This window comes from Echiichthys vipera, assembly GCF_963691815.1.
Source record: "Echiichthys vipera genome assembly, chromosome: 20".
Taxonomy (NCBI): domain Eukaryota; kingdom Metazoa; phylum Chordata; class Actinopteri; order Perciformes; family Trachinidae; genus Echiichthys; species Echiichthys vipera.
Window position 1 is genome coordinate 2,509,974 of NC_139845.1, and position 14,609 is coordinate 2,524,582.

Consider the following 14,609-nt stretch of genomic DNA (forward strand, 5'->3'; position numbering starts at 1 on the left):
GGACTGGACCAGCACTAACCAAGTCCAGACCTACTTCCACCAACCACTGGACCAGGACCAGGACCAGGCTGGGACTGGACCAGCACTAACCAAGTCCAGACCTACTTCCACCACTGTGCCGCCCAACCAAGCAACTGAGGACATTAATTACCGTATTCTATTAGACTTCGAAATTCGAATATTAGACTGTTTTTTCTTATGAATGAGATTTACGTAGCTGGTTTATCAGACGCAGGAGGATGTTTTTTACTTTGAAACCGACTGATCATGTTGTTTGTTTAATGGGTTCCTGAGGAGGACCATTTCTGGTTTGAGAAGAAAGGTCGTTGGAGCGGTGGGTTTGAAATCGGAGAGTGGATTTAGAGAAAATATACGTTTTTTGTTAAACAAGGTTTGTACTTAAGAGTCTTTTTCCAGAAATGATTCTTACAAAAGCAGGGTTGTTTATAATCAGGGTCGTCTTATATTCTGCACACTACTAGATGTGATTGACACGTCCTTGCATTGAGCCTAATCACCCGTCTACTGAATTCCTCTGACACAGTTTGGCCCACTAATCACCGTTTGAAATCACGACTTTTAACGGTCGTATCAATTACATCAAATCTAAACAGCCACCGAGGTTAAAGAGCGAGATTTCAGCCCCTTCAGTTTGATTTCCCCTTAATTGCGGATCTCTATTTTAAGACTATGAATATTAAATCACTCACACCCCACGCTCCCCCGTCACTCCACGAAGCCTAATCGAGCCGAATTTGCAATCCACAAAAAAAATTAAAAATCCCAAACACACAATCGAACTGCAGTCAGACGCCGCTGGCACACGCCCAAAGCGGCGGCAGCGGCAGCGAGAATCAGAACTCCGCAGCAGGAAAATGAAATGCCAGGGCCCCGGCTAAGGACATAATGGAAAAGCTATTATCAGCGTGAGCTTTCATCAGCGCCGCATTCAACCGCGTTCAATACAAACTGATTCCCTCATCTCGTGCCGTCCCCGTCTGAATGCCGGGATATAATAAAGGAGGCGAGATAAGAGACAGAGATCACTTTCCCCTCCCCTGGTGAGGAAGTGCATCAGCACATTTACAGACAAGGCAGACACACACACGCCGTCGCTAAAGGCCAGCATAATCAACCTGTCATTGTATGAGTCGGACACGTTCGACTCATGAGAAGAGTCCGCGTGTACATGTGTACGTACGCCTTCTTTACCTCCCCTTTATCCGTCCATTCGTCGCGTTCTCCTGCTTTTCTTTTGGCCTTGATGGATTTATTCTCTACCCATCCGTCGCCCCACCAGCGCTACTGTGAATTCAAATACAGCCACTTCATGCACTATTCAATGAAACGCTGAATTATAGATACAATAGGATACAATATTCAAACTATATCCAGTATATTTTAAGGGCTAATGAGGACGGGCTGAAGTCAGGCCAGGGAAGTGTGTGCTGTGCATCCAGCTGTACTAGTTTCTGGGGTGGACATCATCAAGTGCACAGGGATCTTTTAAATTTGTACGGTTGCACGTGCAGGTGTTCGGTTCATTGATGACTCTAAATCACCCGTAGGTGTGAATGGTTGTCTGTCTCTGTTCGTCTCTATGTGTCCTGTGATAGACTGGCGTCCTGTCCAGGGTGGACCCCGCCTCACGCCTGATGTCAGCTGGGATCGGCTCCAGCCCCCCCACCCTGCGACCCCGACAGTTTGCACCTGCACGTGCAACAATTTCCACTGCATTGGTTGCTTTCGGTGATGATGACACACACCACGGTACGAGTGTCCGACCTTAAAAGATGCTGAAGATGTGAGTCGACGCAATCAGGAAGTAGAAACAAGAGTCTGAAGTCTGCAAACCAGAAATCGACCGCAACCAAACGTGACTTCAGAGCAGAGGTGAAGGTGGATTTTATTATATGCAGGTACTCATGTACTATTATATGCACGCACGCACACACACACACACACACACACACACACACACACACACACACACACACACACACACACACACACACACACACACACACACCCAGTCGATCACTCTAGTATGTTTTTACCACACTAGTATCACCCCCTTCAGTATAGTATCCCCCTGTATCAGTTTTTGATTACAGATAAATTGCAAACACATTTCAACGACATAATCGTTTTGATTACATTTTTTTATTTCTATTTTTCATTTTAGATATTGGACACGGAGCAGTGGAGTTTGTTTAAGTGCGAGCGTTCTCGGTTTCAATTTGGGAGACTTTGCAACAAACATCTGTCGGCGAAAACAGTTAAATTACCAGCTGCGCACGTTGGCGAAAGATGTGGTTAAGCCGTACGCGTGCTGCGTAGCTCGCTCACACAAAAACAGAATATTGAGACCAACATATTTTTCTCTATATGTTGTTTTCATTTGGGAGATTTTGCAACAAACGTCTGTTTATTAAAACACTTTGGATATCAGCTGCGCACGTTGGCATTCTCTCTAATGTCCAGCAGGGGGAGACTCCACTTAAAGCTGCATTCTCTCTAATGTCCAGCAGGAGGAGACTCCACTTAAAGCTGCATTCTCTCTAATGTCCAGCAGGAGGAGACTCCACTTAAAGCTGCATTCTCTCTAATGTCCAGCAGGAGGAGACTCCACTTAAAGCTGCATTCTCTCTAATGTCCAGCAGGAGGAGACTCCACTTAAAGCTGCATTCTCTCTAATGTCCAGCAGGGGGAGACTCCACTTAAAGCTGCATTCTCTCTAATGTCCAGCAGGGGGAGACTCCACTTAAAGCTGCATTCTCTCTAATGTCCAGCAGGGGGAGACTCCACTTAAAGCTGCATTCTCTCTAATGTCCAGCAGGAGGAGACTCCACTTAAAGCTGCATTCTCTCTAATGTCCAGCAGGAGGAGACTCCACTTAAAGCTGCATTCTCTCTAATGTCCAGCAGGAGGAGACTCCACTTAAAGCTGCATTTAAGTGGCAGCTACGTCCATCTCTATTATACAGTCTGTGGTTTACAGTCACTTCCAGTCGCTTCTGTGAGCCGTCTGCCATCGATGAACCTAAATGAACTCAGTCGACGACTCTCGGGATTTCACCCACTTCTGTCTAACCGACAACAAATCTCTTTCATCCATCTCTGCTAAATGCAACATACACACAACATCGCCTCACGGCTACAGAATCGCTCCTGCAGGGGAAATTTGCAGCACGTAGAAAAAATGAGAAAGCTTTTTCGTTAATTGAGGCGCGTGCAAACATGAAAGCTCTGCGGGGGAATAAAAGGATATTGGAGGTGTGTGTGAACATGCTTGTGGGGTTCAGCATGTCTGAAACCTGTGTTTTATTTAAGATTGCACCGCCCTGATGGAAGTCAGTGCCTTTGCGAGCGAGACTTTTCTGGGGCAGGACAGGAAGCTGTATAACTACTATGATATTGACAGTCCCTGTCTTCTCTAGTGTGCGAGCAGGGTTCACTTTTTGTGTTGTTTTTGAGGCAGCCTTCACAGCTGCAGCTCCCCCTCTGAGACGCACAGAAACCCACGCAGAAATAGAGACGCTAACACAATGAACCTACAAAATAAATCAGCGTTTTCCTGCACACCTCCCACAGGAACGCAGGAGAAATGTGTTTCTCGAGTAAGAAAAATAAACTAGATTTATAGAATTGAAGTGGGCTGCAAGGAAAATAACATTTCAACTCGTGTGTATTAGGGTGCACTCACACTGTCCTTCCGCACCGCGCCCCGGGCTTTAGGGTCCTTGTCCCCCCCTCCAGGCCCGTTTGTACTCACACTACCTGGACCTCGGAGAATGCTTCTTGCTGCCTATACGTCATCACGCCGTAACACGTCACACGCATTGATGACGTCATGGCGATGCGTGGCTTTGTTTCCAGATCTTTCCGTAGACCTCGGCGTTTTTGTGCGTCTTGTCGACTGTTTTTGAATCTTTTCATCGACCAAATCTGCAGTAAACACTCCACCTCCGCATCACACCAACGTGAACCTGTCACCGCCATTGTTGTTGTTGTTGTTAAATGTCCGCGCATGGTCCCTCCTTCTTTTTTCTATGTCCCAACAGCCGCACAGGAAATGACCTCAGAACCGCCGTAGGCCTCGTTCCCTGCTCGTACACATGCGCACGCTCGTGCTCGTACACGTGCAAACAGGCTCTACAAAAGCCCACCTCTGTCAGACGGGCCGTGGACGGCAAGCTGGCCGCAGTTATGCGCGGTACGGTTGCACTCACACTGGTCAAACGCACTAGGCTTGACCTGAAAAACCTGTTTTGGCCTGGTGCAAAAGGACAGTGTGAGTGCGCCCTAAATGGACTTTATGTAAGTGGGCTCGGTCGTATGATTAAGCCACTTATTGAATGCTTTTTGGGTAATTGTTTCGTTTATAGTAAGCAACAAACAAATCTTAACAAACGTCCATTTAAACTGATCACAGACCAACATTTTATCACAATTTTGAGACAAAAACATGACGGCAATTAATGAAAAATCTCATAGTAAACCAAATAACTACTTTCAGGCTTGTCAAGAGAGCTGAGCTTTGAATAAAGGTATAAAACCAACTCGTGTGTCTTAATGGACTGTATGTAAGTGGGCTCGGTCGTATGATTAAATCATTTATTGAATGCTTTTCGAATAATTGTTTAGTTTATAATACAAAACAACAAATATTAACAAATGTCCATTTACCCACAGCTCTTGGGCCTCATGCGGCTCTTCAGCCCCCTTTTAAGTGGCTCTCAGAAAATAACATGGAAATCAAGAACGTGGTTTTTTGCACAGGGGGCAATCGTTCGAAGGGAACACCTGTTAACTTGGAGTTCAAGGTGATTTAAAAAAAATACGGGTTACATTCTACGTCTACGGCCCAGCGCCTTCCCCTGCCGGTGGCTAATCTTGTATTTCTGACCTGCTCTGTCGGTACGCTAACCGTGGACGACTACGCCCCGAACACAGGTAATAATAGGAATACAATGTTTTCTTTATATAGATGTTGTATATATTATATAACTATAGATAAACCTTTATAAGCTGTGACATCATATATGTTTAGTGGCACTGAACTGTGTCTGACCTGACAAAACTATGATTATGAATCACAAATAAACACTTCTTAGGCATAAATATGAATTTACTGAATCAGGATTCTTTGGAAGACCAAAGCAAAACCGTAAACATTAATGTGGTGTTGCTGCTTTATTTCACCTTTGTAGCTAAGAAGCATGTTTCCGTATCTGCGCCTCCCTAGGGAGGTGTTCCAGGCACGTCCAGCTGGGAGGAGGCCTCTGGGAAGACCCAGGACCAGGTGGAGAGATTAGATCTCCACACTGGCCTGGGAACGCCTCAGGATCCCCCAGTTAGAGCTGGTTAATGTGGCCCGGGAAAGGGAAGTTTGGGGTCCCCTGCTAAAGCTGCTCCCCCGAGACCCGACCCCTGATAAGAGGTTGAAGATGAGATGAGATGAGATCCAATACAAAAATCTAACAAATATTGTCTCTTAACACTCCTTAAATGTTGTTGGTGCATTTGGCCGATCACAGACTGCGAGCGACCCTCTTCCATTCAGCGTAAAGCCCGCACGCGCATTGCGTTAACGTCCGGAAAGTTTTTTCCAGCCTTGAGTAAAAAAGAAATGGCGAAACAAAGTGGAAATGCTCGTCTTGGTAAACTGGTAGGGGGTGACACTGATTACACCGCGGTCATGTGGTCGTTTCATAGTTTGGTCATAAACAACCGAGTCTCTTGGCGTTCCTTGAACTGGTCTGATTTGTCCCTCTCTGGCGTGTCTCCATGACACTTTCAGACGCTCTGTTTCCCACTGTGTGAAGCTGCGGTGAGAAAAAAGGCGCTGACCGTGGGGGAATCAACTCGTACTCAAGTGTGTGAGAGCCTGACAACCAAAACTTCTGACATGTTAGAAATGCATCTGAGGGCGCACTCACACTGTCCTTCTGGCCGGGGCCAAAACCAGTTTTTCAGCTAAAGCCTAGTACCTTTAAGCAGTGTGAGTGCACCCGCTCATACGAGCCGTCCACGGCCCGCTTGAAAGAGGTGGGCTTTAGCGGAGCCGTCTGCACATGCACGAGCGACATTTAACAACAACAACAATGGCGGTGAAAGGTTCACGTTGATGTGATGCGGAGGTGGAGTGTTTACTGCAGATTTGGTCGATGAAAAGATTCAAAAACAGTCGACAAGACGCACAAAAACTCCAAAGGTCTACGGAAAGATCTGGAAACAAAGCCACACACACGATCAATGCGTGTGACGTGTTACGGCGTGATGACGTATAGGCAGCAAGAAGCATTGGCCGAGGCCCAGGTAGTGTGAGTACAAACGGGCCTGGAGGGGGGGACAAGGACCCTAAAGCACGGGTCGCGGTGCGGAAGGACAATGTGAGTACGCTCTAAACGTCCGACAGCTGGTGGGAAGAAGTCGGTCAGTACACTGCACCGCAAATGAGGCGGAAATTTGGTCCGAAGTGAGTCGTAAGGTTCAAAATCAGTTCAGAAATGAGGTTGAAGATGAGATGAGATGAGATTACAAATCTGACCAGAAGTTCAGCGCCATTTTTGGTCGATACAAGAAAAAGTATTGAGGTTTAATTTTCAGCCCAAATTGACTGAACATCAACACGAGCTCCTCCAGTTCAAGGTCAACCTGCTGCGTGGAGACTTCCCCGTCCAACATGTTTACACTCACTGCAGGAAACAGCAGATATGATAACACTGTTATATGCTGTTAAACATTAATACCCAGCCTGTGATTCTCTGCGATAAACATCAGCACAGTTCCATAAACGCTTTATTATTACAGCTGAACTACTTCCTGTATCAGCGGTGTTATCAGACTCGGCTTCCTGTACGTGCTCTTTATCACCCTGAAAAGCGTCCCGTGTGTTTGCACTCGCACATGAACTCAAGGGCTTCACACCAGAGGCATTACGTGCGTTTATGTGTGTTTTAAAAGGCCAAATAATTAGGTAACGGCTCTGCGATGCTACGTGTCGACACAGCAACTCCGGTTTAATGAAGTGGTTTTATGGGGATTTTTTTTATATGACGGAGACGATGGAGGGAGAAGCAGGAGGCCTTTGTCTGAGGGGAGGAATTTAACCGTAACACAACACACTGTGAGGGCGGGACGCTCGTTACACAAGAGAAAACTGACGAGAAGAAGGTGGACGGATGAAAAACAGAGACATGTTTGTTATGTGAAGATCGTCAACACTAGTGGAGCAGATACAGCAGTTGGTGACAGCAGAGACGCCATGTTGTTGCTAAATTTAAAGGTTTTTATTCTCATTTTGGAAAATATTTACGCCATTACGGATATGATGGTACAATAATATCAGTCTGGCTTTAACTGTTACACAGTTTGAGTTTGTCCAAGTACAGAACTGTGTCACAAAAATGAAAATAATGGGAACTTTAAGATAAAAGAAATTAAACTCAACAATATCTGCCTAAAAAAAATACAATGTTATCCAAGATTCATAATTATCAGGTCTCATAATGAAATATTACTTAGTTCAAAGTAAAGTAGAGCAGAGTAGAGTAGAGTAAAATAGAGGAAAGCAGGCTTAAGTAGAGTTGTAGACCAGACTAGAGTAAAGTACCAACCAAAGCAGAATAAAGGAAAGTTAAGGAAAAGAAGGTAAAGTCGCGTAGAGTCAAGTCGCGTAGAGTCAAGTCGCGTAGAGTAAAGTCACGTAGAGTCAAGTCGCGTAGAGTAAAGTCGCGTAGAGTCAAGTCGCGTAGAGTAAAGTCGCGTAGAGTCAAGTCGCGTAGAGTAAAGTCGCGTAGAGTAAAGTCGCGTAGAGTCAAGTCGCGTAGAGTAAAGTCACGTAGAGTCAAGTAGAGTAAAGTAGAGTAATGGAAAGTAAAGTAGAGTAAAGTAGAGTAAAGTCACGTAGAGTCAAGTCGCGTAGAGTAAAGTCACGTAGAGTCAAGTAGAGTAAAGTAGAGTAATGGAAAGTAAAGTAGAGTAAAGTAGAGTAAAGTCACGTAGAGTCAAGTAGAGTAATGTAAAGTAAAGTAGAGTAAAGTAGAGTTAAGTAGAGTAGAGTAAAGTAAAGTAGAGTAAAGTAAAGTAGAGAAGAGTAAAGTAGAGTAAAGTAGAGTAAAGTAAAGTAGAGTAAAGTAGAGTAAAGTAAAGTAAAGTAAAGTAAAGTAAAGAAGAGTAAAGTAAAGTAGAGTAAAGTAAAGTAAAGTAGAGTAAAGTAGAGTAAAGTAGAGTAGAGTAGAGTAAAGTAGAGTAAAGTAAAGTAAAGTAAAGTAAAGTAAAGTAGAGTAAAGTAAAGTAGAGTAAAGTAAAGTAGAGTAAAGTAGAGTAAAGTAAAGTAAAGTAAAGTAAAGTAAAGAAGAGTAAAGTAAAGTAGAGTAAAGTAAAGTAAAGTCAAGTAAAGTAAAGAAGAGTAAAGTAAAGTAAAGTAAAGTAGAGTAAAGTAAAGTAAAGTAAAGTAAAGTAAAGAGAAGTTAAGTAAAGTAAAGTAAAGTAAAGTAGAGTAGAGTAAAGTAGAGTAAAGTAAAGTAGAGTAAAGTAAAGTAGAGTAAAGTAAAGTAAAGTAAAGTAGAGTAAAGTAGAGTAAAGTAAAGTAAAGTAGAGTAAAGTAAAGTAAAGTAGAGTAAAGTAAAGTAAAGTAAAGTAAAGTAGAGTAGAGTAAAGTAGAGTAAAGTAGAGTAGAGTAAAGTAAAGTAAAGTAGAGTAAAGTAGAGTAGAGTAAAGTAGAGTAAAGTAGAGTAAAGTAGAGTAGAGTAGAGTAGAGTAAAGTAGAGTAAAGTAGAGTAAAGTAAAGTAGAGTAGAGTAAAGTAGAGTAAAGTAGAGTAAAGTAGAGTAAAGTAAAGTAGAGTAAAGTAGAGTAAAGTAGAGTAAAGTAGAGTAAAGTAGAGTAGAGTAAAGTAGAGTAAAGTAGAGTAAAGTAGAGTAGAGTAAAGTAAAGTAAAGTAGAGTAAAGTTAAGTAGAGTAAAGTAGAGTAAAGTTAAGTAGAGTAAAGTAGAGTAAAGTAGAGTAAAGTAGAGTAAAGTAAAGTAAAGTAGAGTAAAGTAAAGTAAAGTAAAGTAAAGTAGAGTAAAGTAGAGTAAAGTAAAGTAAAGTAAAGTAAAGTAGAGTAGAGTAGAGTAAAGTAAAGTAAAGTAAAGTAAAGTAAAGTAAAGTAAAGGTAAATAAGGTAAAGTAGAGTAAAGTAGAGTAAAGTAAAGTAAAGTAAAGTAAAGTAAAGTAGAGTAAAGTAGAGTAAAGTAAAGTAGAGTAAAGTAAAGGTAAATAAGGTAAAGTAGAGTAAAGTAGAGTAAAGTAGAGTAAAGTAAAGTAAAGTAAAGTAAAGTAAAGTAGAGTAAAGTAGAGTAAAGTAAAGTAGCGTAAAGTAGAGTAAAGCAGAGTAAAGTAAAGTAAAGTAAAGTAGAGTAAAGCAGAGTAAAGTAGAGTAAAGTAAAGTAAAGTAGAGTAAAGTAGAGTAAAGTAAAGTAGAGTAAAGTAAAGGTAAATAAGGTAAAGTAGAGTAAAGTAGAGTAAAGTAAAGTAAAGTAAAGTAAAGTAAAGTAGAGCAGAGTAAAGTAGAGTAAAGTAGAGTAAAGTAAAGTAGAGTAAAGCAGAGTAAAGTAGAGTAAAGTAAAGTAAAGTAGAGTAAAGTAGAGTAAAGTAAAGTAGAGTAAAGTAAAGGTAAATAAGGTAAAGTAGAGTAAAGTAGAGTAAAGTAAAGTAAAGTAAAGTAAAGTAAAGTAAAGTAGAGTAAAGTAGAGTAAAGTAGAGTAAAGTAAAGTAAAGTAAAGTAAAGTAGAGCAGAGTAGAGTAGAGTAAAGTAGAGTAAAGTAAAGTAAAGTAAAGTAGAGCAGAGTAAAGTAGAGTAAAGTAGAGTAGAGTAGAGTAAAGTAAAGTAAAGTAAAGTAAAGTAGAGTAAAGTAAAGTAGAGTAAAGTAAAGTAGAGTAAAGTAGAGTTAAGTAAAGTAAAGGTAAATACGGTAAAGTAGAGTAAAGTAGAGTAAAGCAGAGTAAAGTAAAGGTAAATAAGGTAAAGTAGAGTAAAGTAAAGTAGAGTACAGTAGAGTACAGTAGAGTAAAGTAAAGTAAAGTATTCCTCTCTCACCTGTTCAGTGTTGGGTCCTGCTGAACCCTGATGACATGGACCACGTCAGTCCTCCTGCACAAAAACACAGAAGTCACATTTATTAGTTTGCAGTTTGTTTTCTCCCGTTAAGACTTTATTTAAACGTCATCCTCACAGGTGACGCACAGCAGTACTGAGAACTTTATTGATCCTGACAGGGAACAGACACGACTCTCATGCGGAGCTGACGATGACGGGAACATTTAAAACCGTCGCCGTCGGGTGAAATCCTCCCGTGAGGGTTCGACGAGTGTTTCATAACGTTCAAAACACTGAAGTCATGAGCTTCAAACTGCCGCTTAAAAGAAGGTTAATTATGCAGAGACGCCGCTGAACACTGAGGAAACGACAAGTGAACTTTAGAGGAGACGGCGCCCACACACACACACACACACACACACATGCCGAACGCAGATAGATGCTAATTACACTTAATGGGGGAACACTCTTGAACTCTTTTCAATGACTCAGCCTAATCACACTTTAGTGGTCCGTGTAATCTGGACCAAACCAATCAAAGCTGCCAATCATCCATGAGTCAGGACACTTAACTCCACAGTGTAGCAGGAGGATCACCGTCACATTATCACAGTTACCAACGGATTTCATGGTTTTTAATGGTGCAGCGACTTTAACCGAGTTCTTCCCTGTGGGACAAGTGTCCATTAAGCGCCACGGTGTAGTGGTTAGCACTGTCGCGACACAGTGAGAAGGTTCCAGGTTCGCATGACCAGGCTAGTTTGTATTTTATTGGAGGTTAAAGTTTATGAATAATTAGGGGCGTGGCCTCTTGAGTGACTTCTCCTCGGAGGTAAACGTCAGCCAGATGGAGGTATGCCCCTCCCCCCAACGTCACATACATGCCCTTTTTTAGTAAGAGGAAACGATGCGGAGTCAAAGTCTGACAAAATGGCGACTCCGGTAGGCGAGGACGGTTGGATCAACTTGAGAGAACGGACCTCGACGGAGACCATGTCCATGTTTTTATACAGTCTACAGCAGAACAGTGTAAATGAAACAGGTATATAAATAAATGATCAGTATTTGATTTAGATGGCCATCACGTAAAAAAAATTACTCAGATTTAACTATTTCCTTCACGATACCAAAACCCAAACTTGCGTGTTGGCTGATAACGAGGTACTGATCCAATATCAGTAGGCCTACAGGGTGTAAATTACGTACGGTATTGGATCGATGCAGTCTTGCGTACTGTCGGATTCTGATACCAGCATTGTAGGCAGTATCACGGTGTTGAAAGAGCGAGTGTGTGTGACGGAGGGTATGAAGTTACTTAGTTAGTGGTAAGGTTGCAGAACAGCACGTGTACAGTTTATTGTCGATTAATAAATGCTACAACTTCCTCAAGACCTGAGCCAAGTCCATGTGTCTTTCCAATTAAAAAGAGGAAAGTTATCCCCGAAGCTAACCACACAGGGCATTTACACACCTAGCATCTCCTGTTGCGTGCTACATGCATGAAAAACAAACAATGTACACTACCTTGTTCTCCCGTATAGCACGATGCAATGTGTTTTACTGGAGGAGAAGAAGGAGCAGAAGAGGTGCTAACGGTAGCCATGTAGCTGAGAGCTAACTGCAAGAACTGTTACTCACGAGCTAACTGGTACCTCGCTCGTGATTAGCCGTGGGCTTTAACAGCTCGCAATTGGGACACACAACCATAGTGAACAAAACACACTTTAAAACCGTTGAAATGTTAACAATTTATTTGGGATTTAACGTCGAAATTAGCGTTAAATGTGTGGTTCGTTTCATAAACAGACTGTAAAACGGGTTTAAAGCTCCGTTTGTTTACATGATGCTTCCGTCACACATATACTGAGCGTAGCTACTGACGCAACCATTGATAGACAATTCCAGTTTGGTCATTCTCTACAGTATATAGTGCACTTTTTAATAAACACTATATAGGGGATAGTGAGCGAGTGAATGAGGGAACGATTTCAAACACAACCAATAAAAAACCTCCATTCGACCTGCAGCACAGCGGGGACTCTCTCCCCTCACTCGTCGACCTGACGGAGCAGTTTGTTCTACTTTCTCCCCTTTTAAAAATGGGGGTTTCTTTCATCCCGACGCCGTGATGTGCCGCTCTAATGAACCACCACAAAGCAAAAGTGTGATGTGAATCAATCGTCGGAACATTTTGTTCCCCTCACAGAGCCCAGACACTTATTATAAAGGGAAGAAGGGATGGTTGGAAGGCTTTTTAACACGTTCGCTCTTTCATTAACTGGATATTATGCGTCAGTCCGAGCATCTGCCGATCGATCCAGCGGTGAACACAAGCATCTGTACCGCAGCACAGAGTGTCCTTAGGATTTAATCAACTCTCAGGTATTCCAGAGCGGCACCTGTTCATGTTTCTTATTAGTGGGTCACTGGGAAACAATCTTTAAAGTAACGAGAAGTGTGTTTTTCTCCATAACAGAAAGGCTTTTTCCATTTAGAGATGAATCACAGTCAGGACACTTAGCTCCACAGTGTAGCAGGAGGATCACCGTCACAGTTACCAACATGGTTTTTAATGGTGCAGCCATTTTATCCTGTTATAAGTGTCCATTAAGCGTCACGGTGGTGTAGTGATTAGCACTGTCGCCTCACAGTGAGAAGGTTACAGGTTCGCATCCCGGCTGGGGCCCTTCTGTGTGGAGTTTGCATGTTGTCCCCGTGTCTGCGTGGGTTTTCTCCGGGTTCTCCGGTTTCCTCCCACAGTCCAAAGACGTGCAGGTGTTGGGTTCATTGATGACTCTAAATCACCCGTAGGTGTGAATGGTTGTCTGTCTCTGTTCGTCTCTATGTGTCCTGTGATAGACTGGCGTCCTGTCCAGGGTGGACCCCGCCTCACGCCCGATGTTAATGTTAATTGTACCGCAGCACAGAGTGTCCTTAGGATTTAATCAACTCTCAGGTATTCCAGAGCGGCACCTGTTCATGTTTCTATACCTTATTAGTGGGTCACTGAGGAACAATCTTTAAAGTAACAGGAAGTGTGTTTTTCTCCGTACAGAAAGGCTTTTTCCATTTACAGATGAATCACAGCAATTGAGCCGCTGTGACGGTAATTTCTCCCCTTAATCAAAGAGTGCGGACAGGATGATTATCTCTCCGAGACTCTATCTCTCTTACTGTCGTGATTTCATGTAATGCACCGTGAACTTTGTCTCCTCCACTCCTCAAACGCCCCCTTTGGAAAACCTTGCCAAAACTTTGTAACCCCCCCCAGAGACGAGCCCGAGGTGTGTAAGCACACTGTTCGTTCCTGCAGATTTAATGATTTTATGATGCATCTTTCGCCTGTAAAAGATAAGTCGACTATCAATCTGAGAGCCCGTCGGCTAATGGTGTGACAGCCATTTAGATGATGGATGCAGCTGTACGGGTCCGTGCAGGCTTTACGGAAAAGCACCCTTAAATTCACTCTACATTTTAAAACTGCTCCTAGCAATTGCTGCTTCTGAAACATCCCTCACTGCTGATTGTCCCACTCCAGACACCTTTGAAAGTCTGTAAACACCACTCTGCTATGAGTAATATGTTGTTTATCATGGTTTTCCCACATAGAGGAGGGGATGGAAGCACATCGACTCTTTCTGCATGTGGTCAACACCGCTGCTCATGGGAGCGCTTGGTTAGCCTGTTAGCTAAACAAACTTTGCTTAGCTACAAGTCACTATAGTCACCAGTTGAAATGGCCTTACCCTGGTTAGGGGAATATTCCAATTATTGAAGTTCCCCATGTATACATGAGAGGGGGGTAACTCTTCCTCCCGTACAGTAGGTGGCGCTCCTCCAACACACAGCTGGTCATCATTAACATCCTATCTGGCTGTTAAGATGTGACTTAACGACCTTTCAAAATGTGATTTCCAGGTCCGAGACGTTCCGAGCCTCGTATTTCTACAACGCCGCAGTGCCGTGTTCCCCGTTGTTTGAACATATCTGAGTTTATTATTATGGATTTGATTTATATAGCATCTTTCTCAGTGCTCAAGGCGCTTAACATTCATTCACACAGACACACAGGGTGGTGGTAATCTATGACAGTAGTCACAGCTGCCCTGGAAGCGTGGCAGCCAATCAGCGCCTACCGCCTCTTCGACCACCTCCTCAAACATACGGCAGTCACTCACATTCACACGAGGCAAGGTGGGTGAAGTGTCTTGCCCAAGGACACAACGACCATGACACAAGTAGGGCAGGGCTTTCGGACATTGGCCGACTCACTCTACCAACTGAGCCACACTTGCCCCCAGCTTTTAAAAAACAACGAATGTCCTTTTACCTCTTTCTTATGGATGAAAAAGATGTCTAACTGACCAAAGAGGTGATCCTGATTGTTCACATGTTCGGCCGTTGTTGTCTGTTTTGTTTCATCGGAGCGCTTGGACCCGGAAATCTTATTTTGAAAGGGTGTTAGGTCAGACTGAACAGCCTTATTGCTGCTGCCGAATCCTCACATTGCTGCAGTGGATTGCA

General features: G+C 43.1%; 1 protein-coding gene across 2 annotated transcripts in view; it reads right to left on the minus strand.

The window, feature by feature from the left end:
- The window catches only part of LOC310962633 (plexin-B2-like), a 206,440-nt gene that overhangs the window by 126,195 nt on the left and 65,636 nt on the right, over positions 1-14,609 (minus strand). The window contains exon 2 of one of the 2 annotated variants that reach the window (XM_083935140.1): positions 10,086-10,139. The exons of the other annotated variant lie outside the window; for it this stretch is intronic. The gene's annotated coding sequence lies outside the window, so the exon portion shown is untranslated. The remainder of the gene's footprint in view (positions 1-10,085; positions 10,140-14,609) is intronic. 2 annotated transcript variants of the gene reach the window in all.